This window comes from Aegilops tauschii, chromosome 2 (genome assembly GCF_002575655.3).
Source record: "Aegilops tauschii subsp. strangulata cultivar AL8/78 chromosome 2, Aet v6.0, whole genome shotgun sequence".
Lineage (NCBI taxonomy): Eukaryota > Viridiplantae > Streptophyta > Magnoliopsida > Poales > Poaceae > Aegilops > Aegilops tauschii.
The window spans coordinates 623,936,586-623,944,690 of NC_053036.3; positions in this window are offsets into that span (position 1 = coordinate 623,936,586).

The window sequence follows — 8,105 nt, forward strand, 5'->3', positions numbered from 1 at the left end:
ACCCAAACGCTCCATCCTTGCTACTCGTGTGTGCTGGCATTACCATCGCAGTCGGAGTTCTGTGGTTTTACCTAAAACCAGGCGCATTCCAGGCACATTCCAGGCACGTACCAAACTAGCTCTACATTTACGATGCCTGACACATCACAAACAGTTCATGATTGTAACCGTGTACGATAGGTCAACAATCACACACATTTAGTTTCCCCCCACCGTTTGTGATATTGTCTGACATCACATAGGCTTTGCAAACGACAACTATGTGCATGGTTACACACGTTTCCTCTCCGTGAACCATGTCAGATTATGATGTATATCACACACGCCGTGCTTTATAAACCGTGTGCGCCATAATGACCCGCAGAGCGTAATTTCATCCTAATTTAATTGCTGCTATTTAAAATTGTACCTAATTTGAATTTGAAAGTAGGCTATAGCTTTATTCATATCCATCAAGTTCAAACAACCAATGCACTATTCGATTCACAGGTACATATGTTCAAGAATTACATAAGCACCAAATAAAGAATGATGAACTATGGTTGTATACTTGTGTATTACAGATGGTAAAGAAAGAGGCAAGAGATATTCTGGTTGCTGAACAAGGTGAAGCGGAATGACCCTATTGTGCTCTCCTCGATGCAGAAGACACACACGACTCTAGTCCAACCCCTTATGATGGCCGGCCGCCAATCATGTAGTTTGAGAGGTAATCTTGAGTAAACTGCTTCAGGATCCACTGCAAAGGAAAAAGATTCAGAAATTGTCATCTAACATAACTCATTACGGGCAGTAAAAAGAAGGTTACAGAGTGTTGGGAATCGTAGCATAATTTTAAAATTTTCCTACGTTCACCAAGATCCATCTATGGAGTATACTAGCAACGAGGGGAAAGGAGTGCATCTACATACCCTTGTAGATCGCGAGCGGAAGCGTTCCCATGAACGTGGATGACAGAGTCGTACTTGCCGTGATTCAAATCACCGATGACCGAGTGCCGAACGGACGGCACCTCCGCGTTCAACACACGTACGGTGCAGCGACGTCTCCTCCTTCTTGATCCAGCAAGGGGAAGGAGAGGTTGATGGAGATCCAGCAGCACGACGGCTTGGTGGTGGATGTAGCGGGTCTCGGCAGGGCTTCGCCGAGCTTCTGCGAGAGGGAGAGGTGTAGCAGGGGAGGAGGGAGGCGCCCAAGGCTGTTGTCCTCCTGCCCTCCCTCCCCCCTTTATATAGGCCCCCTGGGAGGGGGGGGGGCGCCGGCCAAGTTCCATCTGGAGGGGGGGGGGGCGGCCAGGGGGATACTTGCCCCCCAAGGCAAGTGGGGCGCCCCCCACCCTAGGGTTTCCAACCGTAGGCGCAGGGGGGAGGCCCATGGGGGGTGCCCCAGCCCACTAAGGGCTGGTTGCCCTCCCACTTCAGCCCATGGGGCCCTCCGGGATAGGTGGCCCCACCCGGTAGACCCCCGGGACCCTTCCGGTGGTCCCGGTACAATACCGATGACCCCCGAAACTTTCCCGGTGGCCGAAACTTGACTTCCTATATATAATTCTTCACCTCCGGACCATTCCGGAACTCCTCGTGATGTCCGGGATCTCATCCGGGACTCCGAACAACCTTCGGGTTTCCGCATACACATATCTCTACAACCCTAGCGTCACCGAACCTTAAGTGTGTAGACCCTACGGGTTCGGGAGACATGCAGACATGACCGAGACGCCTCTCCGGTCAATAACCAACAGCGGGATCTGGATACCCATGTTGGCTCCCACATGTTCCACGATGATCTCATCGGATGAACCACGATGTCGAGGATTCAATCAATCCCGCATACAATTCCCTTTGTCAATCGGTATGTTACTTGCCCGAGATTCGATCGTCGGTATCCCAATACCTTGTTCAATCTCGTTACCGGCAAGTCTCTTTACTCGTACCGCAATGCATGATCCCGTGACTAACGCCTTAGTCACATTGAGCTCATTATGATGATGCATTACCGAGTGGGCCCAGAGATACCTCTTCGTCACACAGAGTGACAAATCCCAGTCTCGATCCGCGCCAACCCAACAGACACTTTCGGAGATACCCGTAGTGCACCTTTATAGTCACCAGTTACGTTGTGACGTTTGGCACACCCAAAGCACTCCTACGGTATCCGGGAGTTGCACGATCTCATGGTCTAAGGAAAAGATACTTGACATTGGAAAAGCTCTAGCAAACGAAACTACACGATCTTTTATGCTATGCTTAGGATTGGGTCTTGTCCATCACATCATTCTCCTAATGATGTGATCCCGTTATCAACGACATCGAATGTCCATAGTCAGGAAACCATGACTATCGGTTGATCAACGAGCTAGTCAACTAGAGGCTTACTAGGGACACGTTGTGGTCTATGTATTCACACATGTATTACGATTTCCGGATAATACAATTATAGCATGAACAATAGACAATTACCATGAACAAAGAAATATAATAATAACCATTTATTATTGCCTCTAGGGCATATTTCCAACAGTCTCCCACTTGCACTAGAGTCAATAATCTAGTTACATTGTGATGAATCGAACACCCATTGCGTCCTGGTGTTGATCATGTTTTTCCCTAGGGAGAGGTTTAGTCAACGGATCTGCTACATTCAGGTCCGTATGTACTTTACAAATATCTATGTCTCCATTTTGAACACTTTCACGAATGGAGTTGAAGCGACGCTTGATATGCCTGGTCTTCCTGTGAAACCTGGGCTCCTTCGCAAGGGCAATAGCTCCAGTGTTGTCACAGAAGAGAGTCATCGGGCCCGACGCATTGGGAATCACCCCTAGGTCGGTAATGAACTCCTTCATCCAGACTGCTTCCTGTGCTGCCTCCGAGGCTGCCATGTACTCCGCTTCACATGTAGATCCCGCCACGACGCTTTGCTTGCAACTGCACCAGCTTGCTGCTCCTCCATTCAAAATATACACGTATCCGGTTTGTGACTTCGAGTCATCCAGATCTGTGTCGAAGCTAGCGCCGACGTAACCCTTTACGACGAGCTCTTCGTCACCTCCATAAACGAGAAACATATCCTTAGTCCTTTTCAGGTACTTCAGGATATTCTTGACCGCTGTCCAGTGTTCCATGCCGAGATTACTTTGGTATCTTCCTACCAAACTTACGGCAAGGTTTACATCAGGTCTGGTACACAGCATGGCATACATAATAGACCCTATGGCCGAGGCATAGGGGATGACACTCATCTTTTCTATATCTTCTGCCGTGGTCGGGCATTGAGCCGTGCTCAATTGCACACCTTGCAATACAGGCAAGAACCCCTTCTTGGACTGATCCATATTGAACTTCTTCAATATCTTGTCAAGGTATGTACTCTGTGAAAGACCAATGAGGCGTCTTGATCTATCTCTATAGATCTTGATGCCTAATATATAAGCAGCTTCTCCAAGGTCCTTCATTGAAAAACATTTATTCAAATAGGCCTTTATACTTTCCAAGAATTCTATATCATTTCCCATCAATAATATGTCATCCACATATAATAAGAGAAATGCTACAGAGCTCCCACTCACTTTCTTGTAAACACAGGCTTCTCCATAAGTCTGTGTAAACCCAAACGCTTTGATCATCTCATCAAAGTGAATGTTCCAACTCCGAGATGCTTGCACCAGCCCATAGATTGAGCGCTGGAGCTTGCATACTTTGTTAGCATTCTTAGGATCGACAAAACCTTCCGGCTGCATCATATACAACTCTTCCTTAAGGAAGCCATTAAGGAATGCCGTTTTGACGTCCATCTGCCATATCTCATAATCATAGTATGCGGCAATTGCTAACATGATTCGGACGGACTTCAGCTTCGCTACGGGTGAGAAAGTCTCATCGTAGTCAACCCCTTGAACTTGTCGATAACCCTTAGCGACAAGTCGAGCCTTATAGATGGTCACATTACCATCCGCGTCCGTCTTCTTCTTAAAGATCCATTTGTTTTCTATGGCTCGCCGATCATCGGGCAAGTCAGTCAAAGTCCATACTTCGTTTTCATACATGGATCCTATCTCGGATATCATGGCTTCTAGCCATTTGTCGGAATCCGGGCCCGCCATCGCTTCTTCATAGTTCGAAGGTTCACCGTTGTCTAACAACATGATTTCCAGGACAGGGTTGCCGTACCACTTTGGTGCGGAACGTGTCCTTGTGGACCTACGAAGTTTAGTAGTAACTTGATCCGAAGCTTCATGATCATCATCATTAACTTCCTCCCCAGTCGGTGTAGGCACCACAGGAACATTTTCCCGTGTTGCGCTACTTTCCGGTTCGGAAGGGGTGACTATCACCTCATCAAGTTCCACTTTCCTCCCACTCAATTCTTTCGAGAGAAACTCCTTCTCTAGAAAGGACCCGTTCTTGGCAACGAATATCTTGCCTTTGGATCTGAGGTAGAAGGTATACCCAATAGTTTCCTTAGGGTATCCTATGAAGACGCATTTTTCCGACTTGGGTTCGAGCTTTTCAGGTTGAAGTTTCTTGACATAAGCATCGCATCCCCAAACTTTTAGAAACGACAGCTTAGGTTTCTTCCCAAACCATAATTCATACGGTGTCGTCTCAACGGATTTCGACGGAGCCCTATTTAAAGCGAATGCGGCAGTCTCTAAAGCATAGCCCCAAAATGAGAGCGGTAAATCGGTAAGAGACATCATAGATCGCACCATATCCAATAGAGTGCGATTACGACGTTCGGACACACCATTTCTCTGAGGTGTTCCAGGCGGCGTGAGTTGTGAAACTATTCCACATTTCCTTAAGTGTGTACCAAACTCGTGACTTAAATATTCTCCACCACGATCTGATCGTAAGAATTTTATTTTCCTGTCACGTTGATTCTCAACCTCACTCTGAAATTCCTTGAACTTTTCAAAGGTTTCAGACTTGTGTTTCATTAGGTAGACATACCCATATCTACTTAAGTCATCAGTGAGAGTGAGAACATAACGATATCCTCCGCGAGCCTCAACACTCATTGGACCGCACACATCGGTATGTATGATTTCCAATAAGTTGGTTGCTCGCTCCATTGTTCCGGAGAACGGAGTCTTGGTCATCTTACCCATGAGGCATGGTTCGCACGTGTCAAATGATTCGTAATCAAGAGACTCCAAAAGTCCATCTGCATGGAGCTTCTTCATGCATTTGACACCAATGTGACCAAGGCGGCAGTGCCACAAGTATGTGGGACTATCATTATCAACTTTACATCTTTTGGTATTCACACTATGAATATGTGTAACATCACGTTCGAGATTCATCAAGAATAAACCATTAACCAGCGAGGCATGACCATAAAACATATCTCTCATATAAATAGAACAACCATTATTCTCGGATTTAAATGAGTAGCCATCTCGAATTAAACGAGATCCAGATACAATGTTCATGCTCAAAGCTGGCACTAAATAGCAATTATTGAGGTTTAAAACTAATCCCGTAGGTAGATGCAGAGGTAGCGTGCCGACGGCGATCACATCGACCTTGGAACCATTCCCGACGCGCATCGTCACCTCGTCCTTCGCCAGTCTCCGTTTATTCCGTAGTTCCTGTTTTGAGTTACAAATATGAGCAACCACACCGGTATCAAATACCCAGGAGCTACTATGAGTACTGGTAAGGTACACATCAATTACATGTATATCACATATACCTTTGGTGTTGCCGGCCTTCTTGTCCGCTAAGTATTTGGGGCAGTACCGCTTCCAGTGACCACTTTCCTTGCAATAAAAACACTCAGTCTCGGGCTTGGGTCCATTCCTTGGCTTCTTCCCGGCAACTGGCTTACCGGGCGCGGAAACTCCCTTGCCGTCCTTCTTGAAGTTCTTCTTACCCTTGTCCTTCTTGAACTTAGTGGTTTTATTCACCATCAACACTTGATGTTCTTTTCTGATCTCCACCTCCGCTGATTTCAGCATTGAATATACCTCGGGAATGGTCTTTTCCATCCCCTGCATATTGAAGTTCATCACAAAGCTCTTGTAGCTTGGTGGAAGCGACTGAAGGATTCTGTCAATGACCGCATCATCCGGGAGATTAACTCCCAGCTGAGACAAGCGGTTGTGCAACCCAGACATTCTGAGTATGTGCTCACTAATAGAACTATTCTCCTCCATTTTACAGCTGAAGAACTTGTCGGAGACTTCATATCTCTCGACCCGGGCATGAGCTTGGAAAACCATTTTCAGCTCCTTGAACATCTCATATGCTCCATGTTTCTCAAAACGCTTTTGGAGACCCGGTTCTAAGCTGTAAAGCATGCCGCACTGAACGAGGGAGTAATCATCAGCACGCTGCTGCCAAGCGTTCATAACGTCTTGGTTCTCTGGGATTGGTGCTTCACCTAGCGGTGCTTCTAGGACATAATCTTTCTTGGCTGCTATGAGGATGATCCTCAGGTTCCGGACCTAGTCCGTATAGTTGCTGCCATCATCTTTCAGCTTGGTTTTCTCTAGGAACGCGTTGAAATTGAGGACAACGTGGGCCATTTGATCTACAAGACATAGTGTAAAGATTTTAGACTAAGTTCATGATAATCAAGTTCATCTAATCAAATCACTCAATGAACTCCCACTCAGATAGACATCCCTCTAGTCATCTAAGTGAAACATGATCCGAGTTAACTAGGTCGTGTCCGATCATTACGTGAGACGGACTAGTAAAGATCGGTGAACATCTCCATGTTGATCGTATCTTCTATACGACTCATGCTCGACCTTTCGGTCCTCCGTGTTCCGAGGCCATGTCTGTACATGCTAGGCTCGTCAAGTCAACCTAAGTGTATTGCGTGTGTTCCGAGGCCATGTCTGTACATGCTAGGCTCGTCAACACCCGTTGTATGCGAACGTTAGAATCTATCACACCCGATCATCACGTGGTGCTTCAAAACAACGAACCTTCGCAACGGTGCACAGTTAGGGTGAACACTTTCTTGAAATTATTATAAGGGATCATCTTACTAACTACCGTCGTTCTAAGCAAATAAGATGCAAAAACATGATAAACATCACATGCAATCAAATAGTGACATGATATGGCCAATATCATTTTGCTCCTTTGATCTCCATCTTCGGGGCACCATGATCATCTTCGTCACCGGCATGACACCATGATCTCCATCATCATGATCTCCATCATTGTGTCTTCATGAAGTCGTCACGCCAACGATTACTTCTACTTCTATGGCTAACGCGTTTAGCAACAAAGTAAAGTAATTTACATGGCGTTATTCAATGACACGCAGGTCATACAAAATAATAAAGACAACTCCTATGGCTCCTGCCGGTTGTCATACTCATCGACATGCAAGTCGTGATTCCTATTACAAGAATATGATCAATCTCATACATCACATATATCATTCATCACATCTTCTGGCCATATCACATCACATAGCACTTGCTGCAAAAACAAGTTAGACGTCCTCTAATTGTTGTTGCAAGTTTTTACGTGGCTTGTATAGGTTTCTAGCAAGAACGTTTCTTACCTACGTAAAACCACAACGTGATTTGCCAATTTCTATTTACCCTTCATAAGGACCCTTTTCATCGAGTCCGTTCCGACTAAAGTAGGAGAGACAGACACCCGCTAGCCACCTTATGCAACTAGTGCATGTCAGTCGGTGGAACCTGTCTCACGTAAGCGTACGTGTAAGGTCGGTCCGGGCCGCTTCATCCCACAATACCGCCGAAACAAGACAAGACTAGTAGCGGCAAGAAGAATTGGCAACATCAACGCCCACAACTGCTTTGTGTTCTACTCGTGCATAGTAACTACGCATAGGCCTGGCTCATGATGCCACTGTTGGGAATCGTAGCATAATTTTAAAATTTTCCTACGTTCACCAAGATCCATCTATGGAGTATACTAGCAACGAGGGGAAAGGAGTGCATCTACATACCCTTGTAGATCGCGAGCGGAAGCGTTCCAATGAACGTGGATGACGGAGTCGTACTTGCCGTGATTCAAATCACCGATGACCGAGTGCCGAACGGACGGCACCTCCGCGTTTAACACACGTACGGTGCAGCGACGTCTCCTCCTTCTTGATACAGCAAGGGG